The sequence below is a fragment of the Panthera tigris genome, chromosome C2, assembly GCF_018350195.1.
Source record: "Panthera tigris isolate Pti1 chromosome C2, P.tigris_Pti1_mat1.1, whole genome shotgun sequence".
Lineage (NCBI taxonomy): Eukaryota > Metazoa > Chordata > Mammalia > Carnivora > Felidae > Panthera > Panthera tigris.
In genome coordinates this window covers 40,358,382-40,371,586 of record NC_056668.1, presented here as the reverse complement: position 1 = coordinate 40,371,586, position 13,205 = coordinate 40,358,382, and the positions used below count along the sequence as shown (strand labels likewise).

The following is a 13,205-nucleotide window of genomic DNA, read 5'->3' as shown; positions in this document are numbered from 1 at the left end:
GAAAAGAAAAAAAAAAAAAGTTAAAGTTCTTTTCATTCTAAATGACTGCTGAGCGATGTCAATCTCACCCACTCAACTATTTTTCCATACTGCTACCGCCTTTTGTCTCTACTGCTCCCTTTTCTGGCTTTATTCTCAGGTAGCTAAACCTCTCAATTAGGGTAAAGACAATTTTTATTCTTACTAAATCTTTCGGGGGAGGCTTCCAAGATGGCAACATAGGAAGCCTCTGAATGTCCCTCCTTTCAGGGATACACCAGATACATTGCTACACAGGGATCAATTTCCTCCAGAGAAATCCAGAAACTAGTTGAGGGCTCGTACACATCAGGGACTGGGAAAATACATCAAAATGGGTAGGAAAGACTGAAATCCACGTTCACCACAAGCCCCTGACACAGTGCCTTACAGTCAGAAGAGAACCCCAACTCCCAGCTTGTCCCTAAGGAGCAAAGGGTTTGCACTCCACATACAGTGCCCTCAACTTTTAAGGTTATCTCTAAGACACAGGCTCCAAATCTTCTAACTCTGACAGTATTCGCAAGTTTCACGGGACCTGGGACCGTAGTAACAAAGTAGCATTTGTGAAACAGGCCTGTGAGCAGTCACCCTGCTATCCCCCCAGACACAGGGAGGAGGGACAAAACCTTCCTCTGCCACTTGTTCCCTGAAGGGAGTTTGACCGAAGCATACCGAAGCAGCAGCTGCTGCAGGGCTGACTGCTGATTAGCCTGCACCCACGTGTGGACTAGGGATCCTCTCTGAGGCCCAGAAGAGCAGGTGAGCACTTCCCCCATCTTCTTTCTGGCTCACTCCAAGGATAAAACCAAGTCACCAGCTTCATCCTAGAAGGAAAGAGCTTGCCCACACATCTAGAGCCCCAGCTTTGATAGCTGCCACCCTAGGGATGGGCCCCAACTGTGACAGCCAACAGGGCTTGCATTCATGAGTCCCACAGGACTACAGGACACAAAGAGGCAGTTGTTAGATATATGAGCATTCCTCCCAGCTACCTCTTCCAGCACAAAGAGAGCGGGCAAAAACACCCATCTCCCAGTTTTTCCCTGGAAAGGGTTTGACTACATATTCTCCCAGCGGCTGCCTGAGGGCCAGTGGGCACTAAGCTGCTTTCTCCCTCTGCTCACTCCAACAGTAAAACCCAGTCTCCTGCTTCTCCCTGGAAGAAGATGGATGGAACGAACATTTATAAATGGAAAGAATCGGCGTGCCTGGGTGGCTCAGTTGGTCAAACATCTGACTTCAGCTCAGGTAATGATCTCCTGGTTCGTGAGTTTGAGTCCCACATGGGGTGAGCACCAGCCCTGCTTTGGGTGAGCACAAGCCCCACTTCAAGTAAAAACACTTCTCTCTCTCTCTCAGTCTGTCTCTCTCTGGCTCTCGCTCTCACTCTTGCTCTCGCTCTCTCTCTGCCCCTTGCTCACTTGCGCCCTCTCTCTCAAAAAAATAAAAAAAAATAAATGAAAATCATTACAAAATACATATTGGCTATACAACGTAACAGAATAATGAAATAATGTAGTTATAACAAATACATTGCTTTTGACTAAAAAAATAAAACTGTCTTTTTAAATGAATAGTATCAACATCTTGAAGTTCTATAGCGATCTGTTGCATGCCTTAATTTTAATTAAAAAAATGAATAGAATAATCGAAACAAAGAATCAACATTAATCTTTAAATCAAAAGGATTTACAATGAGATTATAATTAATTACATGCCAAAAAATATCTTATTGAATAGGGTGGTGACCTCAGTTACTTTGTTTAATCACTAGAACAATTCAATCTCCAAATAAGAATTTGGATTGATTCCAAATATATCCAATTAAGATTATCAATTCACTAAGAACAGTGACAATAAACCTCAAAAATAAACTCTTTAAAACTTTTCTTTTTGATTAATGTATCTGCTCCAATTTTTATTAGTACTTAGGTCCTTGAGGAAAACCATCTTGGCAGGAGGACTCTGCTGTCCCCAGAATGCCTGGGGGCAAACATTTACATAAATAATTGTGTTGATTTTCTATTCTATTACTGAGTACATCAGTCGTCACCCATTAGACCCATTTACAACAGACCAAAGTCAAAAAATGCTGTTCTTGTTATATTGAATACATTCTGGAAAGTGACAGATTTTAACAGATTTTTCTCCTATGGATTTAGAAAAAGGATTTAGAACTTTTATATTTACCAACATGCATGGTTACATGTTTCTAATTCAGACAGTGTTTATCTCTCAGGTTCCACAACAAAACCGTGAGTGGTCTAGACAATACTTGTATTGCCAACTGTTATAATTCCTTTCTCTGAATACCTACAGGACAATTACATAGAGATGATTCAGAACGTGAAATCGTTCCTGGTATCTTATATATGAAAATGTGTTTTCATTTACCACATTTAGCAACTTTCCACTTAACATTTTAGTGACCTTGAAACTATGCGAAGACATTTTATTTTCTCAAATGTCTATCTTTTTTCACATGAAATGACAAGTGCTTCCTTAGTATTCTAATTGCTACAAAATGCTGAATCCACTAAGAACGTTTCCAAGGAACTCCTTTCAATGAACTTCAGGAGGAAAACTAAAACAAGCCTTCTCTAAACAAGACTGGGGGGAAGGAAGCCAGTTTATTCTCCTTACCTTTTGTACTTGTGGATACATATTGTATACCTTTGGATATGCGCCTGCTTTTTGTAAATCATAATGTCCATAACTAGTCAGAAAGTGAATATTTCTTGAGATCCCCCAATGCACAGCACCGTCTCAAGATGCACTGACATTCAGCTTCTCCCCAGAATTCTGCCAAAATCTTCTCTTTGACTTTAGCTTCAGCCTTGATCTTTGGACCATCATAGAGCTAAAGAACTACTGGCCTTCCTGAAGTTGTGCATAATCAATGACAGGTACTTGATAAGTTACCAACATATCTAATCAGTATAACGATGTCAGTAATATAAATAAGACGTGCCATTCAGATTTATCGTCATGCTCTGAAAATTTACATTCAAATATAGATAAAAGCATATTAGGTATAACCTGAACAAAAAAATTTTATGTGCCCTATGTGTTGAAATTCTGCCACTCAGCTGAACTACAATCCATTATTATTACCAAAATTAATTGCAGAAATAATAAGCAGTGTTAACAGATGATAAATTTGTTTTAAAGGGGTTAAGAAATATCCGATGTTTGAATAAAAATAAACTGAGAGGTACATCAGTATTAGGAGAGAGTCCCTTAATGAGATACATTTAGGAAAAATGCATTCTTTTAGAGACAAGATATGCTTATAATATATAAATAATAATACAAAGATCATTAGTAAAGATTAGAATAACATTGCGTTAGTCTGACTTTGATCATATAAAGGGAGTCACTATAAGAATATGAAAATAACGAGTGTGATACAGGAGCGATGGTTTATATGAATCAAGTAGGAGCTGGGAAATAAAGGTCTACCAACATGAAGCCAAGAGATCAAGAGCAGTTACTAACGAGGTCAGCTTGGAGCACGGGTGTATGGAGAAGCTGCAGCTTGCAGGGAATTTTGAGAAACCACTGTCACTGGGACCACAAGTGATAGCTCCTAACTCAGTCTACAGAGTCACCATGGCTTAACACCACGATTTCTCAAGAACGGGGCTCCCCCTCACCTTCATCTTCCACACAAATTACTCTCAACAGGAAACTCTAACCAGAACCTTACAACAAAGAAGATTCGGAAAAGTTTGGTTCTCAGACTAAGGTGGGAGGGTCTTGGTTCCAGGGGAAGAACGGACAACCCACCACTATCACACTCCAATCATAGGAGAATCGGTTATAGTGTAAGCAGTTAAAACATGAAAGAAAATAACCTATAAGTTATATTTAGTTACCAGTTACCTAATCCCATAGAAGTTGTAAAACTTTCAAGACAAAGATTCTGCCAAGGAATTTTCATAGTTTATGAGGATAAATTAAAATCAGAATATCAATTTTGCCACATGTACATTTTACAAAGAGGAAAGTATCCCAAATCCTACATAACAACTCTCAGAATACATCATCTACCAGCTAGACATAATGAAGAATATAAGCATAAACAAAAGGAGAAAGGGTTAAAGAAAAATAGTTTTCCCAGGGCACATAGGTGGCTCAGTCAGTTGAGTGTCTGACTTTTGATTTTGGCTCAGGTCATGATCTCATGGGTTCATGAGATGGAGCCCTGCATCATGGAGCCTGCTTGGGATTCTCTCTCTCTGTCTCTTTCTGCCCCACCCCTGCTGGCTTTCTCTCTCTCTCTCAAAAATAAATAAATAAACATTAAAAAAAGAAAAATAGGTTTCCCAAATTACATTTTGTTCTCACTAATCAAAACTCAAAATCATAATTTTATAAGAATGCTTTAAGATTTGTCTATGAGGTTAAAAATTAACCCAAAACTAATTCCAATGATTGTTATACACTTATTGAAGGAAAAGGCTATTTTAAGATTTGTCCCAAGTTCATTTTAAAAAATGTAACTAAAAACATTTTCCTGAGTTATATTCTGCTGAATATAAAATTACTAATGATATTACTAAATATGTCAGTTGAAAGCAACTATGCATTAAGTACCTCAAACATGTGGCCAGAGTGACTAAATGGGCATCCGGTAGCTGAGGAGTTAGAGAAATTACCATTCCAGATCCACAGTGTCAAACTTTTTTTTTTTTTTTTTTTTTTTTTTAAGATTCTATTCTTTAAGTAATCTCTACACCCAATGTGGGGCTTCAACTTAACAACTCTGAGATCAAAACTCTCATGCTCTACCCACTAAGTCAGCCAGGGACCCCCCACAATGTCAAATGTTTAATATTTGACTCCACAAAATTCTAATAATCATGATATAAAATAATTTTTAGATAAAATTTTAGATCTAGTCTTATATTTCATAAGTTCATTCTATTGTGGTGATATTTGCATTTGGCCTTGGCTTTGGGTAATTATTGATGTAATCACTCAATCATTGAGCATGTGACAAAAAAAAAAAATTGCCTTTTACATTGTATCTCTAAAATCATATCAACACAGCTCAATTAGATTTTTTTGGTGTTTTATGTAGATATAAATGTCCTACACTCTTTTTGAAACAGAATTATTTCTTTAAGGCCACTACCTTCATAACACCTTGCCCTTGATCACACAGCCAGAACTTCCTACTTTCTGAATTCTCTTTTGTTGTAATTATTTATGCCTATCATCTCATCTCTCCTACTAATCTGATGGTGATTCAATGGCAAGAACATCTGCTTTTTTTCTTTTTTTCATCCCCAACAGGAGTCATGAATCAGCAACTTCCATGGCAAATTCACTCTGCAAATACATTTGGTGTGGTTGACACATTGCATTTGCGTGCATGCACACATATGTGTATGCGTGTTCGTGTTCCCCACAGAGTTGTTCTTTATGTATATTCAAGGAATTGTGTAACCATCATCATGATCTAATTTTAGAAAAATTTCATCACACCAAAAAACAAAAAACCAAAACCCCACAAAAAACAAAAACAAAAAACTGCACCCATCAACAGATACCCTCCACCCCTGCTGTTTGCCGTAGGCAAACATCAATCTGTTTTCAATCTCTGTAGATTTGACTATGCTGGCTATTTCATAAAATGGAATTCTACCATACGGGTTTATCTGTTACTGACTTCTTTCATTGAGCATAATGTTTTCAAGATCCACCCATGTTGTATCATACTTCAGTACTTTACTATTTTATATTGCAAAATAATATTCTGCGTATTGATAGACCACATTTTATTTATTCATCAGTTAATGGACATTTGGGCTATTTCTACCTTTTGGCTATTATCAATAATGTTGCTATGAACATTTGTATACAAATTCTTGTCTGGACATAAGTTTTCATTTCTCTTGGATATGTACCTAAGAGTGAAACAGCTGAGTCATATGGTAAGTCTATCTTAACCTTTGGAGAAACTGCCAGACTGTTTTACAAAGTGATTGCACCATTTTACATTCCCACTACCAGTGTATGAGGGGTCCAATTTCTCCAAGCCTTCACCAACTTTTGCTATGTCTGACTTTTTTTTTTTTTTTTTTAATTCTAGCTATCCTAGTATGTGTGAAATGGTATCTCACTGTAATTTTGATTTTCGTCTCTCTAGTGATTAATAATGTTAAGCATTTTTGTGGTTATTAGCCATTTGTGTATTTTCTTTGGAAAAAATGTCTATTCCAGTTCTTTGTCTGATTTTTAATTGGATTTTCTTTTTTTTTTTTTTTTATTAACGTTTATTTATTTTTGAGACAGAGAGAGAGCATGAACGGGGGAGGGGCAGAGAGAGAGGGAGACACAGAATCGGAAGCAGGCTCGAGGCTCTGAGCCATCAGCCCAGAGCCAGACCCGGGGCTCGAACTCACAGACCGCGAGATCGTGACCTGAGCTGAAGTCGGATGCTTAACCGAGCCACCCAGGCGCCCCGGATTTTCTATCTTTTTTAATGCTAAGTTGTAACAATTCTGCATATATTTTGGATACATGGTCCTTACTAGATACATGATTTGAAACTATTTTCTCCTATTCTGTGGGTTGTCCTTTAATTTTCTTGGTATTGTTGGCAACACATTTTTTTTTTTTTTTTAATTTTGATGAGGTTCAATGTATCTATGTTTTTCTTTTGTCATTTATGCTTTTGGTGTCATGCCTAAGAAAATATTGCCTAACCCAAGGCCACAAAGATTTACTCCCATATTTCCTCCTAAGGGTTTTAAAAGTTTTAACTCTTTCATTTAGGTCTATGATCCATTTAGAGTTAATTTTTGTATATTATGTGAGACAGGAGTTTAATGCCCTTCTTTTGCATGTAAATATCCAGTTAGTTGTCCCCAGCTTCATTTGTTGAAAGATTACTCTTTCCCTATTGAATCGTCTTGGCACCTTTGTCAAAAATCAGTTGACCAAAACGTGAGGGTTTATTTCTGTACTTATGCCAGAACGACACTGTCCTGAGTACATACCTTTGTAGTAGGTTTTGAAATCAGAAATGGGTGTCCTCAAACTTTGTCATACTTTTTCAAGATTGTTTGGGTTATTCTGGATACTTTGTATTAACACAGGAATTTTAAGATTAACTTGTCATGTCTGCAGAGAAGTCAGCTGGAATCTGGGGAGGATTACCGTCTTAGAATATTAAATCTTCCAGTACATTAGCATGTGGTATCTTTGCATTCTTTAGGACTTCTTTTCTTCCTTTCAATGATGTTTTTTAGTTCTCCTGTGTAAGTCTTGAATTTCTTTTGTTAAATTTATTTATACACATTTATTCTTTCAGATGGTATTGTAAACAGAATCATTTTCTTAATTTCATTTTCAGATTGTCCATTACGAATGTATATAAATACAATTGATTTTTGTGTATTGATTTGGCATTCTGTAACTTTGCTGGAGACTCATTTATTAGTCTTAATAGTTTTATTTTTAGTAGATTCCTTAGGACTTTCGATATAAAAGATTAGGGTAACATTTGCAAACAGAGATAGCTTTACTTCTTTCCAATCTGGCTGAATTTTATTTCTTTTCCTTGCCTACTTACCCTGGCTCAAACCACCAATATAATGTTACCCCTCCCCAGTGCTCTTGTGTGCTTACACTCTCTCTCTCTCTCTCTCTCAAAATAAGTAACAGTTGTACCTGTTAGAATAGTGCATTACCTCAAACGAGTGAAGAAAATTCCCAATAAGTGAAACGTATTTACAGGAGGGAAAAAAGAGAAATTTTCAGAAAGTAAAACAAGGGGTCCCTGGGTAGCTCAACTTGATTTTGGCTCAGGTCATGATCTCACAGTTCATGAGTTCAAGCCCCACATCCGGCTCTGCGTTGCTGGTGCAAAGCCTACTTGGGATTCTCTCTCCTTCTCTCTCTGTCCCTCCCTCATGCACTTGCTCTTTCTCTCTCTCTCAAAAATAAATAAACTTAAAAAAAAAAAAGTAAAACAATCTAGCAGTCACTGAAAATTTTCTCCCGTCTTTAAAAAAAAGGAAAAATCCAAAACTTTGAAGGTAATTTTTTTTCCCCCTTTGGAAAAAGAAATTAGTTCCTAGCCCCTACCCCTGGCCTAAGGAAGTGAAGCTGCCACTACCTAACATTTCTATTGTTTCACTAAAAGGTAGATAAAAGTGTAACAAGGCTTCTATAAGAAGGTGGATTAGAGGTTGGGGAGAGGCAGAGCTCACCCAGCTAATTCCCCAAGGACAAACATGGCCTGAGGGAGTCCAGAGGACCTGGCCCTTAGACTCTCAGGCAGAGTCCTGCTCCATCTCTTCTATATAGCCACTGTCCCCTTGAAAACTGAGAAGGGGATACAGTGGAGGTGGGACATTTCAAAGACGGTCTTAGCTCTGCCCCCACCCCCACCCACCCCCACCCACCCCCACCCACCCCCACCCCGGGCTACCTGACTTTGTAGTTGAGTAGTGAGTTCTAGGCCAAACTCCAGATTTCACCTCCAGCCAACACCCTCTGGTAAAAGAAAAGAGGAAATTCCTTTCCTCACCCTTTGGTCCAACAAAGCCATAGTAGAAGAGAGAGGGCCAAGCCAGCGGGAAAGAAGGAAAGCGTTGAACCCTAGGGCAAGGAAGCCAGAAAGGGAGGACCTGAGGCCCACCCAGCCCAACTAATATGAGTGGGGGATCCTGTCAGGACTGCCTAATCCCTACAGACAAACTTTTAGTGGCACAAGCCTTAATCATGTCTCCTCCAGGCTGGAATTCACACCTCCATGCAGGAATTCCTGCCCTTGGTTCTAATCTTATTGTAAGGACTGAGGGAGTTAATCCATTTACACCAGGACCATCCATCCCCTGTGGTGATTCAAAACATAAGGCTCTGAAGGAGCTTCTAGCTATTTCATTAAAGGAGAGGAAAAAAAAAATCTTTCTTTTCTTTTTTCCTGTGAGTCCAGATTCAACCGTATTAGGGTGCCAGAAATGGCTCCATCACCCTGTGCACCAAGTAGGTACAGAAGCTCAAGGACAACTGGGGCATTTGCCCTCGGTCTCTAAGTCTGTATTTAGCCATTACCCACTCCCTCTCCTGCACCTGGTCAGAGAAGCCTTATGCAACCAGAGGAAAGAAACTGAAGTCTTCAACTGATGTTCCTCTAAGTCTAAATACAAGAGGAATCTTTTGTATCTAAACCATCAAGATATTTGAAAGGGAAATTGCTTTTATGTCCCCTGGCATTGGTACAGATTTTATTTTTTTTTTCAATCCTCCTATAATTACTGTGTCAGGCTGTGCTGTTTTCCTTCTACTAGTTTTCAACAAATAGGCAAACAGTTGCATAGTTTCAATGTCAAAGCTACTAGGATTTCCTCATAAACACTTCAGGGGAAAGAAGTGTTTCTTCAGGGGAAAGGAGATCCCCCACCCCTAGATGAGAGGTGGGAGGAGGAGACAGTTGACTCCAGGCCCCAGCTTCTTTTGTCAATCAGGAGGCTCAAGCTGTCCCTTTGGGGCTCTGTGAGGTGGTCAGAGAGCACTGCTGGATCCTACTTTTGGCAGGGGGTAATCTGGGGTGGGAGGAAGGGAAGGCACCCTTGAGAAGTATCCGATGCCTCTCCTCACCATTTTACCATTTGAGTAGACCCTTGCTGGTAAGATTTCAAGTGAATACAGTTTTCTTAAACAAGCTACTAGGACAATTCTCATATTGCCTTTACTGTCCAGTTTCCCAAACATGTGTTTGAAATTATCATTTCATTCCATAGGGACAGGACAAATTGTTCACTGTAGATTAGATACTTGAAACACATTTGTTTTACCTGAGTCACATCTTTATGGAAATTTTCCCAGGACTGAATTTGCAAGAAACCATGACTGGCATTTATCATAGTTATTAAGCATAATGAAATCCAAACCGATATGAATTCATCTCCTACATCAGCCTCTGAAGGTCCAGGTTGTGAATACTGCTTAGAGCTGCAACCCAATTACTATCCAAGATTCCAGTTGAGGGAAGTCAGTTAAGTTTATCTCAAAGTCTTATAAGTTCAATTGGTCAGTTTCTGCTTCATTTAAAATATCGCCAAAACCATTTAATTTTAAGTCCTTAAAGATTTTACTTTCAAGAAAAGAAAATGATCAGTGCTATATTTAATGAAAAATATTGTCATTCCAAAACATGTTACAGAATTATATTTCAGATGGAGAACTGGATGAAAACGGTCAAAAGGTACAAACTTCCAGTTTTGTTTTTTTTTTAATGTGTATTTATTTTTGAGAGACAGAGCGTGAGTTGGGAAGGGGCAGAGAGAGGGAGACACAGAATCCGAAGCAGGCTCCAGGCTCTGAGCTGTCAGCACAGAACCCAACGTGGGGCTCAAACTCACAAACCGCAAGATCATGACCTGAGCTGAAGTCAGACACTTAACTGAGCCACCCAGACGCCCCCAAACTTCCAGTTGTAAGACAAAGTACTAGATGTAATGTACGTGATGACTAGAATTACCACTACTTTATGATATATTTAAAAGTTGTTAGGAAGAGTACATCCTAAGAGTTCTCATCACAAGAGAAAAACCTCTTCTGTTTTGTAACTATAATGAAACAATGGATATTAACTGAACTTATTGTGGTAACCATTTCATAACATATGTAAGTGAAATCATTATGCTGTATACCTTAAACATATACAGTTCTGTATATCAAGTATATGTCAATAAAAATGGGGGATGTGGGGGAAGAATTATATTTCACTATTTAAGCAAAACCCTATAAAGGAATGGAAACCCCAAATTCTGAGCCTAGCCAAAACTAGATACACTCTAAAGCAGGGTTTCTTCTTGACATTGCATTATTGACATTTGGGGCCAAATGATTCTGTGTTGTGAGGGGCTGCCTGTGCACCATAGATGGTTAGCAGCATCATGGCCTCTACCTAGGGATGCTAATTACATCCCCTGTCCAGTGTGACAATAAGAAATACCTCCAAACATTGGCAAATGCCCATGAAGGGTCAGAATCACCCACAATGGAGACCTCTGTCTAAAGAAAGAATAATACCAAGATTATCTCCGGGTAGAAGTCAGATCATATGTATGAATGATATTCCAGTTAAAAGGCCTAACCTGCAATAAATCCTACAGCAGGCACATCCAACAGAGATGGGTCATTTGTCGAGTCTGGACTGTCCCTCCCAAGTCTAACTTCATCTTCCATGAACTACCCCAGGGTGGTACAAACTTAGGAAGAGGATGTCATTCCAGATCCTCTCCTCCAAGGGAATCAACAGACCTCAGGAAAGGTAGGGAATATTGACCAAGATAAGTACACTTGTTTCGTCTGATGGATAAAAGCTCTTCTCCAGACCAGAGGTTGTTCTCACCCTTAGCGTTCGTGGGCAAAAAAAGTGCATATTCATTATGTGACCTAAAACTGGATACCCACACTTTGAATCTTTTTCATCATCCTACAGATATAGTTATTCACAGTGGTTTTTTTTGTTTGTTTGTTTTTGTTTTGTTTTTTTTAGGTATCCTACACTGTACAACGTGCTCACAGCCACAAGGTAAGACATCAAAAAATTGTCACTACCTGGAAGGAGCTAATGAGCAACAGATGAACTAGTCTGGTTTCCTTTCAGCACCACAGAAGCTAACTTCCATCTTCCACGGCCCTTCTGTGGCAGATCCTGGCCTCACCCAGGGGAGCATATATATTCCCATGGCAGTTGTCTGTTTACTTGGAAAGGCGAAGTTTGTTTTTCCAACATCTAAGTCTTGCTTGAATTGACCCCACAGGTCCCTTAATCCCACTAAGCTATTCTGATCATGTGCTTATTTCAACTCTTGTCACCGCTAATGAGTGATTCCCTCCCTTCGCACCAATTTTTTGGTTCATGTTCTTGTGTAACAGTGAGCGTAGAGAGCTTAAGAAAAGTTATAAAAGGAAATGTTCACAATATTCAGAATTGAGTCTTAGATTGCAAATTCCCATTTTGAACAGTTAAATATTAGAAGTACTGTGTTGAAAAGGATTCTCTGATGGAATGAAACACGGGTTAGGTTTCTGACATGTACAGAATGCTATGGGAGCTCAGATGAAGGAGTTCTTATCTCTGCAGAAGACGTAAGGGATGGTCTTCTAAAAATACAACATTTCATAAAGTTCCAGTTCCCTATTTGTGACCGGAGAACATTCCAGGCAGGAGGAAATACATTTGCAAAAAGTTCCAGCAAGTTCCAGCAGTAATTCAAGGCATGTGGGTTGGGTTTAGAGGCAGGCTGAAAATATTGTGGAAAATAGGGCTGGAAAGTTAGAAGTTAAAACAGAGATAATCCAGACTTTTTGTATGTGTCACTCTGGCAGCAAGCAGTGTCAAGAATAAACTGGAGAGATTTTTTTTTGTTTGTTTGTTTGTTTGTTTTCCTGTAATGACCATGTCACTCACCTTAAAGAGAGTAATGCCTTGGGAGAACATTGCAACAGACTCAGAAGCTAATCAGATTTCAACCCCATCTAAATTGATATAATTTCTCATTTACATAGAAAAGAGATAACTAAACAAAACCAGCTCTAATGGCAAGAACTGAGTGTGAGGGTGGTGCTAATTACGAACATGATGGAGATCACGGGTAAGATTTATTAGGACTCTCACTAGATGCCATCGCTGACTCTCAGCACCTGACCTGGGCACTAGTGTCATCTCATCCTTATGTGGCATACTGCAAAAAGACCACAAATTCCGCCCATCCTTGAACTGTGTTCCTCTGTGATATGAATTTCCGCTCTTCCTATCAAGGGGTGGAGCCTATATCTCTACCCCTTCAATCTGGGCTTGACCGTGTGATTTGCTTTGGTCCAGAACATTAGCAAACATGATGTGAGCGCAGCCTTGAAAACAGACCTGCTCTTTTTTGCTGCCCTGACAGCACCACGTGAGGAAGCACGAGTTAGCCTGTTGGACGGTGAGCCACACATTGCCCATCTGGCAGATGGTATCCACCCATCTGGCCAACCTGAGGTGAGGCCTCCCCAGACCAACTAGCCTGCCAACCACTGACGTGTAAATAAAACCATCCTAAACAACCCTTCGCTAGCCAGTCTCTCCAGATCAGAAAGATCTCTGAAGCCAATCCACAGGGTTATAGAAATAATAACTGTTTATTGTATTGAGTCACTATGTTTGGGTG

General features: G+C 39.3%; 1 long non-coding RNA gene across 1 annotated transcript; it reads left to right on the top strand.

Moving 5' to 3' along the window:
- The first annotated feature begins 507 nt into the window (after window positions 1-507).
- Window positions 508-12,468, top strand: LOC122242039. The gene is made up of 3 exons (XR_006222181.1): window positions 508-780; window positions 1,154-1,269; window positions 11,546-12,468. It is a non-coding gene; the product is annotated as an uncharacterized LOC122242039 (long non-coding RNA).
- The last annotated feature ends 737 nt before the right edge of the window (window positions 12,469-13,205 follow it).